This window comes from Symphalangus syndactylus, chromosome 14 (assembly GCF_028878055.3).
Source record: "Symphalangus syndactylus isolate Jambi chromosome 14, NHGRI_mSymSyn1-v2.1_pri, whole genome shotgun sequence".
In the NCBI taxonomy this organism is placed as follows: Eukaryota; Metazoa; Chordata; class Mammalia; order Primates; family Hylobatidae; genus Symphalangus; species Symphalangus syndactylus.
In genome coordinates, this window is record NC_072436.2 from 75,973,464 (window position 1) to 75,989,757 (window position 16,294).

Below are 16,294 nucleotides of genomic sequence, written 5' to 3' on the forward strand. Positions count from 1 at the left end.
CTTAGAACACCTTCGAGCACATGTCTTGTCTTCAGCCTCGAAGCTGAGCAGGGTGTTGGAATCCGATCGTTACCTCTATAACTTCCCTGACCTTGGACCTCTCTTCCTCATGGGGTGTGGATTTCTCCCGGCATGTGCACAGCATTGCCCTGAGGAACAAGAGGAGGAAGATCTCCTGCTGGGGCCAGCAGTAGACCAGGAGTTAGGATAGCTCTCCAGGGCTGAATGCCCCCTCGGTTCTCTTGTCCTGGCTCTGTGTGACCTCGAGCCAGTCACTTCCCCTCTCTTGGACTCAGGAGCAAAAGACAGAAGCAGGACATACATGCCTTCTGCAAGCTCTGGACTATGCTTCTCCCTACAGCACACTGGAAGCATGGAGGTCTCTGCCAGCATCCCTGAGCATGCCATTCAGGCCTCGAGGATTTTACAAAAGCTCTCGGGTGGGAGGCGAGCGCTGTTCTATGGTGCCAGCCTTCGAGGCTTCTGGATAGTGCGGCCGTGTACATGATCCTGGAGACACACATGCCCGCATTGTCCTTGGAACTGGAACTGGGAACCCCCACCACAGCAGGCTGGCTGCCCCAGCCCCACAGCCCGCCAGGCGGCCTCCCTCCCTCCCTCCCCTCTCCGGCAGGGCAGCCAAGCTGCCAGCTGCTAGCAAGGCCTATTGTTCAGCAGTGACAAGAAATGGCTGCAGAGCACAGCACCCTCCTGGAGAGAGGCTGGAGGCGGAAGGGGGAGGGTGGGGTGAGCTGGGGAAATGTCCCCGACACGACACCGACACCGGCTTCCCTGGGGCGCTGGCCTGCGTGCCCAGGAGGAGTCAGGGACAAACACTGCTTGTGCGGGGTCTGTCTCCTCCTTCCTTCGGGCCTCACAGACTTCTTTTTCATTTGTCTTTTCGGGACGTGATGATGGGTGGGAGTGTGTGGCCGTGTTTTCGTGGGTCAATGTAGGGAGTCAGGCCTCCTCTGGAAAAAGATTTATGGTCACTTACTTCCCAGTTGATGGCCTGCAAGTAGTGCCAGGTGGCCAAGTGCGTTTGAAAGAGGCTGCTCCTGTCAGTCTAGCCCATGCTGTGAGTGGAATGCACCCCCTGGGCCTGGAGAGGCTCCCGTGGAGCTGAGGATCCTGACGTTTGTGGGTAGCTTCGTGGCGTCTGAGCGCCTCACACACATTCGCTTTCTTTTTTTTTTTGAAACGAAGTCTCACTCTGTAACCCAGGCTGGAGTGCAGTGGTGTGATCTCGGCTCACTGCAACCTCCGCCTCCCGGGTCCTGGTTCAAGCAATTCTCCTGCCTCAGCCTCCCGAGCAGCTGGGATTATAGGCATGCACCACCATGCCCAGCTAATTTTTGTATTTTTAGTAGAGATGGGGTTTTACCATGTTGGCCAGGCTGGTCTTGAACTCTTGACCTCGTGATCTGCCCACCTCAGCCTCCCAAAGTGCTAGGATTACAGGCTTGAGCCACTGTGCCCGGCGCATTTGCTTTCTTTGATTCTCATGGCAGTTCTGGAGGAGATGGCAGGGGAGGGAGGCTCTGCAGACATGGGGACACTGAGGAGCAGAGGGCATGGGCCACTGAGTACAGAAGTGGCACAGACAGAAGAGCAGGTCCCAGACCCAGGCCCCTCCCTTTATCACCCTCAAGTGGCAGCTTTTGGGCTTAGAAAAAACGGCCAGAAATTTATGAAAAAATCAAGGTGTATAAGTGAGCCATGGAGCCAGAAGTCACATATTCTCTTGAGGTTTTGTAACAGGGGCAGGGTGGGAACTGAAACCATTCTGAGCTTTGATGCTGTCCTTTCTGTCCCTGAGACCCCCTCTCCTCCCGCTGCCCCAAACACACACACACTCAGCCACAGTGGAGGGGGCAGAAGTGATGCAGCTACAGGTGGCCACTGCCTTCCTCAAACATTCCACCTACGACAGAGTTAGCCACTTTCTGTGTTTCTTCTGATTTTTTTTTTTTTTTTTTTTTTTGAGACAGGGTCTCATTCTGTCACCTAATGGCACGATCATAGCTCACTATAGCCTCTAACTCCTGACCTCAGCCATCCTCCCACCTCAGCCTCCCAAAGTGCTAGGACTACAGGCATGAACCACAGCACCCAGCCAGCACTTGTGTTAATCCAGCTTTGAGACAAACCCTGGGTCCCCTTCCAACCAGAGTCTGCCTCTAAGCCTCGCCAATGCGGAAATTCTACAGCCCCCACGCTCACTGGCATACATGCTGTCTCCCCACAACCGCCCCATCCTCTCTCACCTTCCTCTCTCCCTGTCTCCCAGTCTCTCTCCCGCTCCTGCCCTCCATCTCTGACTCCGTGTCTCTGGTTCTTACTCCCATCCTCTCCCTTGCAGTGTCTGTCTCTGTCTCTCTTCTGCATTATTACTTGAAAGCAAGCTTTGCTGTCGCAGAGCAGCTGAGTCTGACCTTGGGACCTGGATGACACGGCCGGCCCCCTGCCCTCTTGAGGTCTGGGTTTTCTGGGTCTGACGTGCTGGGCTCCAACTTCTGGGCTTTAAGGCAGGTCTGGTGGGGCTGGGTGGCTCCAGGGCTCAGGTTCATTGAGGTCTGGGGTCCTCAGAGTCACCACAAGAGGGCCCCAGGACCCTTTGGGATGGAGGGGGGTGTCCAGGGCCTCAGTACTGCCCCGAGTACCTGGCTTCCCCATCTGGGGCTGCCTAGCTTGCAGGCTATGAGGTCATTGGGGTTAGAAGTTTTCTATCTCTGTTGTCTGAGTTGCCCAAGAAGCTCTGATTGGACCGTGTCCTGCAGGCATGGAAGGAGATTCTAGGCAGAGAGGCTGCCTGGGCTGGCTGAACCAGTGGGGTGCTGGGCCCTGGGGAAGGTGGGCTCTGAGGAGGCATCCACTGCCTGGGAGGAGGATGGAAGCCGGTTGTACCAGCAGGGGTGGACGACAGAGTCCGTTTTTTGTTTTTTTTTTAAAGAGATGGGGTCTCACTGCGTTGCCCAGTCTGATCTTGACCTGCTGAACTCAAGCATTCCTCCTGCCTCAGCCTCCTGAGTCGCTGGGATTATAGGCACCCTCCACTTCACCTCCACTGTCCCCTCTGCCCAGCTGGAAGGCAGCAGAGTCTTCAGTCATTTGTTCTAAGTGGTCTGTAAACAGACTGTGTGGCATGAGCAGCAGCTGCTTGGGGCCCCAAGTGAAGGCTGGGAGCCTGTGCTCAGGGAGATGGGGCTGGGGAGACCACCTGTGGAAAGCACTTTGCCTTTACAGAAAGTGTGGGCGCTGGGCTGGGCCTTCTCTGATCTCCCTTTCACAGATCCAAAAAGGGAAACCAAAGCCCTGAAAGGTGAGGCAAATTGTGCAAGGCAGCTGGAACCTGGGAGCAGGGGCCTGAGTGTGTCTGTGGGACTCTGCTCTGCCCTGCTGGACACATTTCCCCGCTGTCCGGGGCACCCGGGCCTCACTGTGGGTTATCGTGGAGATGCCACCATGCAGAAGGCTTAGACACGAGCTCTGGCTTTCTCAAGGCTGGCCCAGAGGGGAATCAGGAACCAGGAATACTTTCTGGTCCCCAAACCCTAGTAGTCTGCTATTGTGGCCTGCCAGGCCCCTCAGCTTGGCTACAGGGAAGACAAGATGGTTAAGAGAGGATCTTTGGAAAAGAAAAGGACTCACTCACACCCACTGAGGCCTAATCCCATGGGTCAAAACAGGCCAGAGGATAGAAAGAACTTGTCTGACGGCCGGTAGGTGCAGGAAGCCTGGCTGGGGAAGCTGTGGGTCAGGAGCCCCGTGGCCCATTAGCTCATTTGCCGCTGCGCCCATCACAGCAGATGCACCACCACTTACCTAACTCATGATGCCCTTGGAGCCATTCTTGCCTTTCCCCTTTCCCACCCACACACACCCCATCAGCAAACCTGGTTTATTCTGCCTTCTGAATAGATGCAGGATCCACTGGCATCTCACCATCCCCACTGCCGGTCACCTCTCATCAGGATGATCACCACAGCCTCCGCTCTGGCCTCCCTGCTCCCGTCCTCGTTTGGATGTCTGTTCTCAAGACAGCACCCAGAGTGATCTTTTAGAAAATGAGTTAGCCGGCCAGGCGCAGTGGCTCACTCCTGTAATCCCATCACTTTGGGAGGCTGAGGTGGGCAGATCACTTGAGGTCAGGAGTTCGAGACCAGCCTGGCCAACATGGTGAAACCCTGTCTCTACTAAAGATACAAAATTTAGCCAGGCATGGTGGAGAGCGCCTGTAATCCCAGCTACTCGGGAGGCTGAGGCAGAATAGCTTGAACTCGGGAGGCAGAGGTTGTAGTAAGCCGAGATCATGCCACTGCACTCCAGCCTGGGCCACAGAGTGAGATGCCACCTCAAGGAAAAAAAAAAAAAAAAGAAAAAGAGAATGAGTTAGCCATGTGCTTCCAAATAGGAGCACTTGGGGATTTGTGAGGATGCAGAGTCTAATCCGCAGGTCTGGGAGGGGACCAACAGCCTGTGTGTTTAACACGCTCTGTGTGTCTGGCGGTGCTGGCCCAGCATCAGGTTATGCTCCCTCTGTGCTCCAAGTACTCCATGGGCTTTTTTGGAGTAAAATCCAAAGTTCTTCTCCTGGCCTCTGTGGCCTCAGCTGCTTGTCCAATCCCACCACTCTCCTCTCCCCTACTCTTTGCTCCAGCCCTACCAATCTTCTTGCTGTTCCTCAAGCACACCTAGCACGTTCTTGCCTCTTGGCCTTTGCACACACTGTTCCCTCTGCCTGGCACCCTCTCCCTTCTCCCAGGCCGCCTCCCAGGCCTTTCCTGACCGCCCTGCCTAAGGTAGCAGCCTGTCACTCAGTAGCCCTTTCCTCGCCTTCTTTTTCTTCACAGCATGCATCACTTCCTCGCAGCACACCTCTCCGTGTTTATTTGATGATCGTGTCTCCCTCACTGAATTGCAGAGTTTGGGAGGGCTGGAATGTGTGTGTATGTGTGTGGCTCTTTCCCCAGCCTGGCACAGGGCAGACCCTCAGTACTGCCTGCTGAGGAAATGCAAGATCCCGTTACATGCTGGGGCTCCAGGACCGACACAGCAGATCCGGTGCCTGGCCTCTGCGTCATCTACAGCCTTGTTCCCCAGCAGGAGGACAGGCGTGGGGCTGAGGAGCGGGAATAGTCATCGTGGATACTTCCTGACTGCTTCCTGTGTCTGCCCTATGCTGACGGTTTTCCGTGAATTAGCTCATTTAATCTTCATTACGGCCCAGCTAGGTAGGCACTGCCATCATCCCTACCCCCGATTGGAGGGTGGCCTCCTGCTTGCTGTCCCACAGCTCTTCAGGGCTCCCCTGCCTGCCCTGGGATCAGTGGCCTGACCTCCTTACCCTATCCTGCCCTGAGCCAAGGTGCAGGCAACCTGCAGGGAGGAGAAGCATCTAGCGCTTCCCCCTCCACTCCCCTGAGGCTGGGGCACCACAGCTGTCCCTGGGCACTGCACTAATCTGGCACCCCACCCAGGGACACTGGAGAGGGTTGGGAGGGCGGGAAGGGGATGTGGAGTATGGATGGCACCCCTGCAGGGAGAAGGTCTGGTGACATCATCCCAGGCCAGGACATGGATTGAGATGATTTGTGTGCTAGTGTTGGGAGAGATTTTTCCCTTTCCCAGCTGAAGAAATGTGCTCTCGCCTGGCCCCAAGTGGTGCTTTGGGCTCCCTCATGAGCACTCCAGGCCTTTGGCTGGGGAGAAGGGAGAGTTTGCTGGCAGCTGGTGCTGAGGGAGAGGGGCTGCCTCGCTTTGCCCTGAAGGAGATGGAACTAGGCAGCAGTTTTTGTTTTTTTTTTTTAATTATTTTTTAAATGTTTATTAACAGGCTTTTAAGAAAGAGCATCTTTAGGTTTACAGAATTTCTTTTTTAAGTACAGAATTCTCATATACCCCTTCCCCCAACCCCTCAAGTTTCCTCTATTATGATTATTTTCGTTTGTTTGTTTGTTTTGAGATGGAGTCTTGCTCTGTCACCCAGGCTGGAGTGCAATGGCACTATCTCCGTTCACCGCAACCTCTGCCTCCTGGTTCAAGTGATTCTCCTGCCTCAGCCTCCCAAGTAGCTGGGATTACAGATGCGCACTACCATGCCTGGCTAATTTTTGTATTTTTAGTAGAGACGGGGTTTCACCATGTTGGCCAGGTTGGTCTCAAACTCCTGACCTTGTGATCTGCCTGCCTGGATCGGCCTCCCAAAGTGCTGGGATTACAGACGTGAGCCACCCCGCCCGGCCCCTAGTTTCCGCTGTTATTAACATTTTGTATTCATGTGTTACATTTGTTACAAGTGATGAGCTAATACTGATACATTATTATTATTGTTGTTGTTATTATTTTGAGACAAGGTCTCACTCTGTTGCCCAGGCTGGAGTGCAGTGGCATGATCACGGCTCACTGCAGCCTCCGTCCCCAGGTTCAAGCGATCCTCCAGCATCTTGAGTAGCTGGGACTACAGGTGCTCACAACCACACCTGGCTAATTTTTCTTATTTTTTGTAAAGCTGAAGGCTTGCTCTGTTGCCCACGCTGGTCTTGAACTCCTGGGCTCAAACTAGCCTCCTGGCTCGGCCTCCCAAACTGCTTCATGTATTATTATTAGCTGAAGTTTACAGTTTATATTAGAGTTCACTTTTAGTGTTGTGAGTGCTATGGGTTTTGACAAATGTATAATGGCTACCATTATTATTGTGTCATCCAGAGTAGTTTCACTGCCCTAAATATCCTGTGTTCCCACAATTCATCCCTCGCCCCTCCCCAGGAACCCGGGTAACCTCTGATCTTTTCGCTGTCTCCACAAGTTTACCTTTTCCAGAATGTCATATACTGGAATCATATAGTATATAGCCTTTTCAGACTGGCTTCTTTCACTTAGCATTACACCTTTAAGGTTCCTTCATGACTTGATAGGTTGATCGTTTTTTAACCGTGAATAATATTTCATTGTCTGGGTGAACCACTATTTATTTAACCTTTACCTTCTGAAGGATACCTTGGTTCAAGTTTTTGCAATTTTTTGAATAAAGGTGCTATAAACATTTATGTGCAGGGGGGACATAAGTTTTCAGTTCGTTTGGGTAAATTCCTGAGGGTGATCGCTGGATTATATGTAAGAGTATGTATAGCTTTACAAGAAACTCCCAAACTGCCTTCCAATGTGTCTGTATCATTTTGCATTCCCACCAGCAATGAATGAGAATTCTATTGCTCTTCAGCCACTTCAGCGTTGGTGTTGCCAGTGTTTGGGACTTTAGCCATTATAATAGGTGTGCAGTGGTATCTCATTGTTATTCTAATTTGCAATTCCCTAATGACATATTATGTTGACCATCTTTTCATATGTTTATTTGCCATCTGTATGCCTTTGGTGAGATGTCTGTTCCGATCTTTGCTCATTTTTAATTGAATTGTTTTCTTATTGTCGAAGGGTTCTTTGTGTACTTTGGATAGCAGTCCTTTATCAGATACGTGTTCTGCTAATATTTTCTCCTAGTCTGTGGCTTGTCTTTTCATTCTCTCAACATGTCTTTTGCAGAGAAGTTTTTAATTTTAATGAAACTCAATTTGTCATTTTTTTCTTTTATGTATCATACTTTTGGTGTTATATTTAAAATGACATCACCAAATCCAAGGTCACCTAGATTTTCTTCTGTGTTATCTTCTAGAATTTTTATAATTTTGCTTTTATATTTAGATCTATAATCTATTTTGAATTTTTTTTTAGGGATGGAGTCTCACTCTGTGGCCCAGGCTACAGTGCAGTGGTGCAATCATAACTCACTGCAACCTTGACCTTCTGGGCACAAGCAATCCTCTCACCAAGTAACTGGGACTGCAGGTGATCACAATAGCTTTTATAGTACGTCTTGAAATGGGGTAGTGTCAGCCCTCTGACTTTGTTTTCTCCTTCAATATTGTGTTAACTGTTCTAGTCTTTTGCCTCTCTACATAAACTTAAGAATCGCTTTGCCAGTTCCACAAAATAGACTACTGGGAGTTGATTATGATTGTACTGAATCTATAGATCAAGTTGGAAAGAACCGATATCTGAACAATATTGAGTCTCACCGTCAACAAACATGGAATATCTCTCTATTTATTTAGATCTTTGATTTATTTTACCAGCATTTTATTGTTTTACTCATATAGATTTTATACATGTTTTGTTAGATTTCTACTAGAATATTTCTTATTTTGAGGTGCTGATGTAAATGGTATTGTCTTTAATTTCAAATTGTAAAACTTTCAACATTTTGACATTCCAAACATGAATCAGTTCACAATCTGACCCTCGAAATTTATTTTTCCCACTGAACTTAGACTCTCAACTCCTTCTCTAGCCAGGCCTGTCCTCCGAGCTCACTTTTTCCTGTGTCCCTCACTCAGTGCCCTGTCATTGCACCAGCTTTTCTGAGCTGAGACTGCCACTCCAATCTCAGTCCTGCTTCCATTCCTTTGCATTAAATATACTCAGCACCTCTATCTCTGTATTATGTTGAGCTCTCTGAAGTTGCTGTTTTTAGACCAAAAAGGGTTAAATATCTAGACTAGATGAGATTCTACTATGTCTCACTCCTTCTCATCCTCCAGTTCTCAGCTGAAATGCTGTCTCCTCAGAGTAGCCTTCTCTGACCACTCATCCCAGCCATACATATCAGTCTGTTCTTCTCCAGCATTTGTCACTGTCTAAAGCAAGGGTGTCTAATCTTTTGGCTTCCCTGGGCCACATGGGAAGAAGGAGAATTGTCTTGGGCCACACATAAAATACACTAATGATAACTGATGAGCTAAAAAAAAAAAAAAAAAACAAACAAAAATTGCCAAAAAATCTCATAATGTTTGGCCAGGCATGGTGGCTCATGCTTATAATTGAAGCAATTTGGGAGGCCAAGGTGGGTGGATCGCCTGAGGTCAGGAGTTCGAGACCAGCCTGGCCAACATGGTGAAACTCCGTCTCTACTAAAAATACAAAAAATTAGCTGGGTGTGGTGGCACATGCCTGTAATCCCAACTATTCAGGAGGCTGAGGCAGGACAATAACTCGAACCTGGGAGGCAGAGGCTGCAGTGAGCCGAGATTGTGCCACTCCACTCCAGCCTGGGTGACAGTGCGAGACGCCATCTCAGGAAAAAAAAAAAAATTTCATAATGTTTTAAGAAAGTTTACAGATTTGTGCTGGGCTGCATTCAAAGCTGTCCTGGGCTGCACGTGGCCTGCAGGCCACAGGTTGGACAAACTTGATCTAAAGCCATCTCATTTATTCATTTGCTTCCTTGTTTCTTACTGTTTTCCCTCCTCTAGCACATAAACCTCCTGATACCAGGGTCCTTGTCTTGATCAACAAGCCCCTCAGAGACCAGCTGGGCTGGAAACCCCAGATACTTGTCCCACCGTAGGGAAGGCGAAGCACCCCTTCACCCCGAATTTGACTGATGTCATATTTCCAATGAGCTCTGTGTTTGGGAATAAAGCCTAATTTACCTGACATAGAACAATAGGGAAACATGATATTTCTGTCCCTAAATATTGAGGACCAAATTTGTAACTCCGTGACTGTGTGGTTGAGTAGTAGCATGGATTGTTCAAATAAGGGATTCTGTTGGATGCAGAGGGACTGAGTGAGAATGAGCTCTGGCCCAGCGACACCCATTTGGTTCCTTGGCTACCACCTCCTCCATCCTGTTCTATGCCCAACAACAGAGCAGGCTTCCTTACACCCATGGTGCTTCTCCAGCTCTGACTCTGATCTACAACTTCAGTGGCTCCCTATTGCCACAGGAAATATTCATTCCCCTTCCCATACCTTCAAGGCCCTGCTCTCTCCTGCCCCACTGACCCTCCTGGAGTTCCTGCAAAGAAGTCCCCTTCTTTCCCCTCTGTCCATCCTTTGGAGCTCAGATTAAGCCCCACCTCCTCCAGGAACATTCCTCATCCTCCTGCAGTATGGGCTCCCGTGTGCCTCCTGTCAGTGTCCCAGTTAGTCTGCTCAGCTCTCAGGGTTTCTTTGAGAATTTCTGGGGCCTGCTTTAGAGCTCAGGCTTTGGAAGAACAGGAACTGAGTCCAGAGACTGAGCACCAGCTTGTGAGTGTGACTTTTTGAAGTGGAAGGAAGAGAGGCTGACAGGCCTCCCAGCCAGAGAAGAACTTTGTAGAGGAAGTCTCTCCTTTGTGGGGTCCAGACCCCCAAGAACACACCAGCTCAGAGAAGTCGGGTGTGGTGCCCTCGAGGGGGAATCCATGCAGCAGTTCCTCCCCAGCTTCCTCCCCTCCCCACCCTCAAGTGTGGAGCCAGAGCCCAACTGACTCAAGTGGCAAGAAAAAAATGCCCCCCTCCCCGCCCCCCGCCCCCCGCCAAGCTGCTGCACATCTGTGGCCAGACAAAGCCAGCTATTAATCCTTGCCTTTGTGTGAGTGTTTGGGTGTTGAATTCCACTTGGATCTGCTGGCTTTTGGAAGGGGAGATTGGAGGGGATTTAGTGAAGACAAAAGGAACCCACTATGGGGAATGGTGGGGGGCAGGGGAGCTAAGAAACCCAAGTGCATTCACTCTTAGCCTGGTGAGGGTCCTGGGAGCCCAACTTTAGCTAGAGCTGAGTGGGGCACCCAAATTCCCAGGGTCTGAGTCCCGAAAAGGGGACACTCCCCGGAATAAAAATACCTGTTTCTCAGGGCCTGACAGCAGCCTGCCTTTCACTCCAGATGCTGCCCAGCCTAACAGGGCCTGACTCTTTCAGACTGGAGCAGCCCATTGCCCAGGTGAGTCCAAGGGGGAGAGACAGAAGGAAATAGGGACTAGGAAGGAGTCCGGAGCCTCAGAGACTGAGTCCAGATGGAGAGAGAATCTCAAAGCCACCAGAAACCCCCAGCTGAGTCAACAACACAGCAATAAAGCCAGAGGGCCTGTGGCAATGTGGCTGCTCAAGGGTTGGGCTCTCAGGAAGAGTTCTTGAGTAGCTGGTCCCAGGCAAAAGTTAAGTATTCAGGGAAAACAGTCCACACAAATTCTATCTTTGGCTCAAGCATCAAACACATAGAATAGCCCGGAACAGGATGACAGTGCGTGTGTGTGTGTGCGTGTGTGTGTGTGTGTGTGTGTGTGTGTGTACAGGGTCTTAGAATGGTGGGCGTGTCTGTGGGCAGCACCCCCCCAGCAGGTGTCATTTGATTAACTTACCTAGCAGAAGCTCTGGTCTAGTTACCAGACTCCTAGGAGAGCAGGCTGGGGTATGAACTGAAACACCCTGATCTGCCCCTCCTACTTTGTTAATTGCATTTAGAAAATGAGATTTCCCCATCTGTGGGTGCTTGATTCTAAAGCTCACTGAGCTGTCAAGTTACACGAAGTACAAGTGACTTCAACTCTATGTGGGTGCGGAGACACACCCCCCAAAGCTTCCTCCCCCTTTTCCCCCTTATCTGAAATGTGTGGTCATGTCATGTCATTCATTCATTAAATAGTTGGCCAAACTACTGCACTGCAGGGCCCAGTTCTGGTTTCGCTGCTGGGCAGCAAATTCAAAATGTGGTTGCCTATTGACACTTGTGTTCAACTAAGCTTCTGGGCTTGTTTAACTGTGTTCTAAATGGTGTTTGTACATCCACAGCTATTTTATTCTTTCTCTACCTTAACTCTAAAAATAAAAGAGTAAAGTAGAGGCATTCATTCATTCCTGCATCCATTCATTCAGGAGAGGAGAAGGCAAGGCTAGCTCCACTGTTCTCCAAACTCTTTCTTGGTCTTTGGGGAAGGGAACTTGGGACTCACAGGTGCTCCACCTGCTGTTGTAAAGGCGCCCTCCTCCCATCACAGTTTTTGAGGACCTGGTCCCAGGCAACCCCACTCTGGAGGGCAGGGGAAAAATAGGAGGGGCCAGTTCCTGCCCCAGGGACTGTGGCCTCCTCTGAGTTAGGGAATGGGCCCAGCTTCTCCAGCTTCCAGATGGGGCTTTTTAGAAGCTCATACAGCCACTTCTGTTCCCGATGTTGTCTGAGGGCCTCTGACTGTTGCTGAGCTGCCTCTGTGTGTCTGGGTGGCAGGCCCACTGCTGCGCTGACCAGGGAGCTCTGCACCTGGTGTAGATCCCGCTCTGCACTAAGGAGCCAGAGACCTTTCGGGCAGCTTCCCCTCTGGGCTGACGCAGAGAGTCTTGGAGGCCTGGAGATGGTCAGGGGATTGAGAGAATTGGTGAGTGTGGTGGTTTAGAATCCCCAGGTCCCACATTGTTGTTACAGGCACAGAGAACGACCGACAGTGGCAAGAGGAGTTCAGTGCCTTGGGCGTCTCTGCCCTGACACCACAAGTGATAAATGGAATTGGGGTGGGAGGAAGGGTCAAGAGGGGGGCAACAGGACATTTATGGGATGGTGTGACAGGGCAAATGGGGAAGAAGCTGGGGTCAGAAACCCTAATCAAGTAACAGGTCCAGGCACGGAGTCCAGGCCAGGCATTCTGGAGTCCGTGGCTCTGGGGCTTGGCTTCACTCTCCACCTACCCTCTGAGGATGGCTGCAGGTGGGCTTGCTACCATCACAGCCCTTGGGTAGGTAAGGGTCTAGCTTCCCAAATTAAATGCAGTCAGGGTGGCATTTACTGAGTGTTAGGCAATGTGCTAAGCCCTTGACATTGTACCATCTCAGTAAGGCCTCATAACCACCCACAAGGTCAATACTGTTATTACTCCCATTTGATAGCTGTGCACACAGAAGCTTAGAGAAGTCAAGGGCCTGAACTAAAGTCACAGGGCTACACAGAGCTGGGGCCAGGACTTCGGAACCCGGGCTGCTCTCTACTCAGTTGAGGCTGTCTCAGACCTCTAGATCTTCATCTTCTTCCCCAGCTCCACCTCCTTCAGCCTTTCACAGCCCAGCAGCGTGGAGAAGGCCTGGAAGAGGAGGGAAAAGAAGTCCAGTTTCAGGCTATATTTTGGCTCCTTGGTAAAAGGTGGGGTGCGGAAATGAGGGTGGAGAGTCTGGGGATTTTCTGGAGATTTCGCTGCATGAAGATGTTGACCACCTCCTCCCAGAGGAAAACAGATGAGCAAACTGCTCATTTTTTTAATTAAATTTTTTGATTTTCATTAATTTTTTAAATTAAAAATAATATTTTTTTTCCTTTTGACAAACACAAATACAATATATCCTTTGCAGGGGAAAGCTAGAAAATACAGAGAAGCAAAAATAAAAATATAAAATACCTTTGTAGTACACAAAGGAGATGACTACTAAAACCTTGCTTTTTTTTTTTTTTTTTTTGACAGGGTCTTACTCTGCCACCCATGCTGGAGTTCAGTGGTACAATCATGGCTCACTGTGACCTTGAACCCCTGGGCTTAAGGATCTTCCTGCCTCAGCCTCCCAAGTAGCTGAGACTACAGGTGCGTGCTATCATGCCTGGCTAATTTACAAAAAAAGAAAAGAAAAGAAAAGAAAAAAATAATTTTAGAGACAGGGTCTGCATATCTTGCCCAGGCTGGTCTTGAAGTCCTGGCCCCAAGCAATCTTCCCTCCTCAGCCTCCTGAGTCTTTCCAGGATTACAAGTATGAGCCACCATATCTGGCCTGCATATATTTTTGCAAGCTCTTTCCTAAGTACCGACACATACACTCATATACTTTTCATATTCTTCTAATTTTTTTACTTCTATTTCATGGAAGGACATTACTTTTTAAAAAGCAAAAATGGTATTATTATTTGGAAACTGCTTCTTTTTTCACTCAATAGTTTATCTGAACATCTTCCCGAATCAGGACGTAGTCATCGACTCTATTACATTCAGTGACTGTGTGGCATCCTGTTTTATGGCAGCACCGTAATTCATTGAACTCATCTCCTAATGGTAGATATTTAGGAATTTCCAATTTTCTGTTCCTGCTAAGATTAACAGCTCTAGCTAAATCTCAGTGCATCCTTATAGAATCTTAATGTGAAACTGATGGGTGTAAAGGTGCGCATGTTGCCCAACTGCCCTCAGGAGAGACTGTAGCTATTTAGTCTCACAGTGTTTGAGACTTGCCACAGCCCCACCCCCAACACACACACAAACACGTTGTTGTTATTCCTGGGAATATTCTTGCATTAGAAAAAAAAAGGGTTGACAACTCGATACATGAAATGCTATCTCATTATTGTTTTATTTAGCATTTCTTTAATTATTAATTGGGGTCAACAGGTTTTCATGTGCCCATTAGCCATTTTTATTTTGTCTTTGTGAACTGCCCATTCATGTCTTTTGTTCATTTCTCTATTGGATATTCTTTCTAACACAGTTGTCTTATTTTAAGTGAGTAATTCTTAGCTCTGGCATATTAGAATCACCTGGAAGACTTTTTAAAACACACACATCACACACACACGCACACATACACACACCCCACACACAAGGAAGGCAGGCAAGAAAGCATCCCATCTCAAGATAAATATTTGGTGGGGCCTGGGTATGAGTATTTTTTGAAGTGTTCTTGTGCTTCTAATTTGCAGCCGTGGTTGAAAATCACTGTTATAAATTAGATTTCTCCCACTGCCTGGCTCCAAATGCTTTCATTGCAGAATCTATTCTCATTTCATTGACACCCAGTTTTCTCTTGTGAAAAATGGGCAGCAGAACTGCAAAGCAACACAGCACCCCCTCCCAAATTCTGCAAATCCCATGGGGGAGACCGAAGTTTCGGGAAGGAGGGTGAGACAGACGCTGTGGTCAGGCTCTTTGCCAGGTGGATTGGAAGAAATTAAAAGAGCTTTCTCAAGCAATGAGACTTGCCCTGTAGGCAGTGTGAGCTCTCAGTGGAGGAGGAGAGAGCTGGGGTCTTACGGGACATTTGCTTTTCTGTTGCACCCATCTTCAGATACGTAGCAATCTTACCCTTCCGAAGACTTCGAGGCTGAAGATTAGCACTTTATCTGAGGCAGTTTATCTCCTTTCATGAGAGACTGGAGAAGTTTGGGCCCAAGGAACTGAGTCCTTCAGGAGAGAAGCTGTCAAGGCATCAGAGGGATCACTTGGGGGTACAGGGGCTCCTCTACCACTTCTAGCCCTCTTGAGGGATTTATGACATTCTCAAACTTACTTGAATTCATTTCTATTAAAATGCACAGGAGCCGCTCCCCTTCCTCCTCACCTCTGTTCCACCTCAGGGCGTGGGGTCCCACCTAGGGGACAGGACGGAATGAAAGGGTCTTTCCAGTGTTCAGTCAGGAAGATCCCTGGAAACCCCCAGGCTGGCTCAGTGCCCTTCCATGTTGGAGACTGCTGAGGCCTCGTAGAGGATGACAGCAAATTTGGGTCCTCCAGGTGCTGTTGCTCCTGAAGTTGAAAGAATATGGTCAATGGCCTGAATCCTAGTCCACTTGGTGTCAGTGTGTGGTCCTGGGCCTCAGTTTCTGCATCTGTAAAATGGAGATAGTAATGTTGATATTCAAGGTTACTAACAGGACTAAAAACACAGCACATACAACACTGTAGATGCTTGATTAATGCTAGGGGTGCTCTGTGGAGGTCCCTTCATGCCCTCACCCTCTCCAGTCAGGGCTAAGGGCTTTGAGTTTAGCTCCAGACTCTCCGTCCTTTCTTTTTTCTTCTGAGATGGAGTTTCACTCTTGTTGCCCAGGCTAGAGTGCAATGGCGCGATCTCGGCTCACTGCAACCTCCTCCGCCTCCCGGGTTCAAGCAGTTCTCCTGCCTCAGCCTCCCAAGTAGCTGGGATACAGGCATGCTCACCATGCCCGGCTAATTTTGTTAGAGGTGGGGTTTCACCGTATTGGTCAGGCTGGTCTCAAACTCCCGACCTCAGGTGATCCACCCGCCTTGGTTTCCCAAAGTGCTGGGATTACAGGCGTGAACCACTGTGCCCGTTGACTCTCCATCCTTTCATCCCCAAGTCATCCTCCACTTATTCTGTTGCTCAAGGGCACAGGAGGCAACCCCCACCCAACTGGTCCCCCAGCCTCCAGCGCCGTGCAGCACCTATGCCAGAAGCTATGCCCCTTGGCTGGCATCCTCTATCCTGTCTCCCACCCTTTACCTGTGAACCCCAAGCAACCTCAACCAGTTCCTCACTACCCTTGCGCTTTCCTGCCCAGACTTGACTTGAGAAATTCTATTGTAAATGTAATTTTTATTGAGCACTTATTCTGTGCCAGGGACCATGTTTTGTATTCATTACCTTATTAATTGCTCACAAAAACCTTTCACTATCCCATTTTACAGATGGGAAAGCCAGACTAGTTAGTGAAACCTGGCCAAAGCTACAGGGCATCAGGGAGCAGAGCTGGGACTCTGACCCCACCCTGCT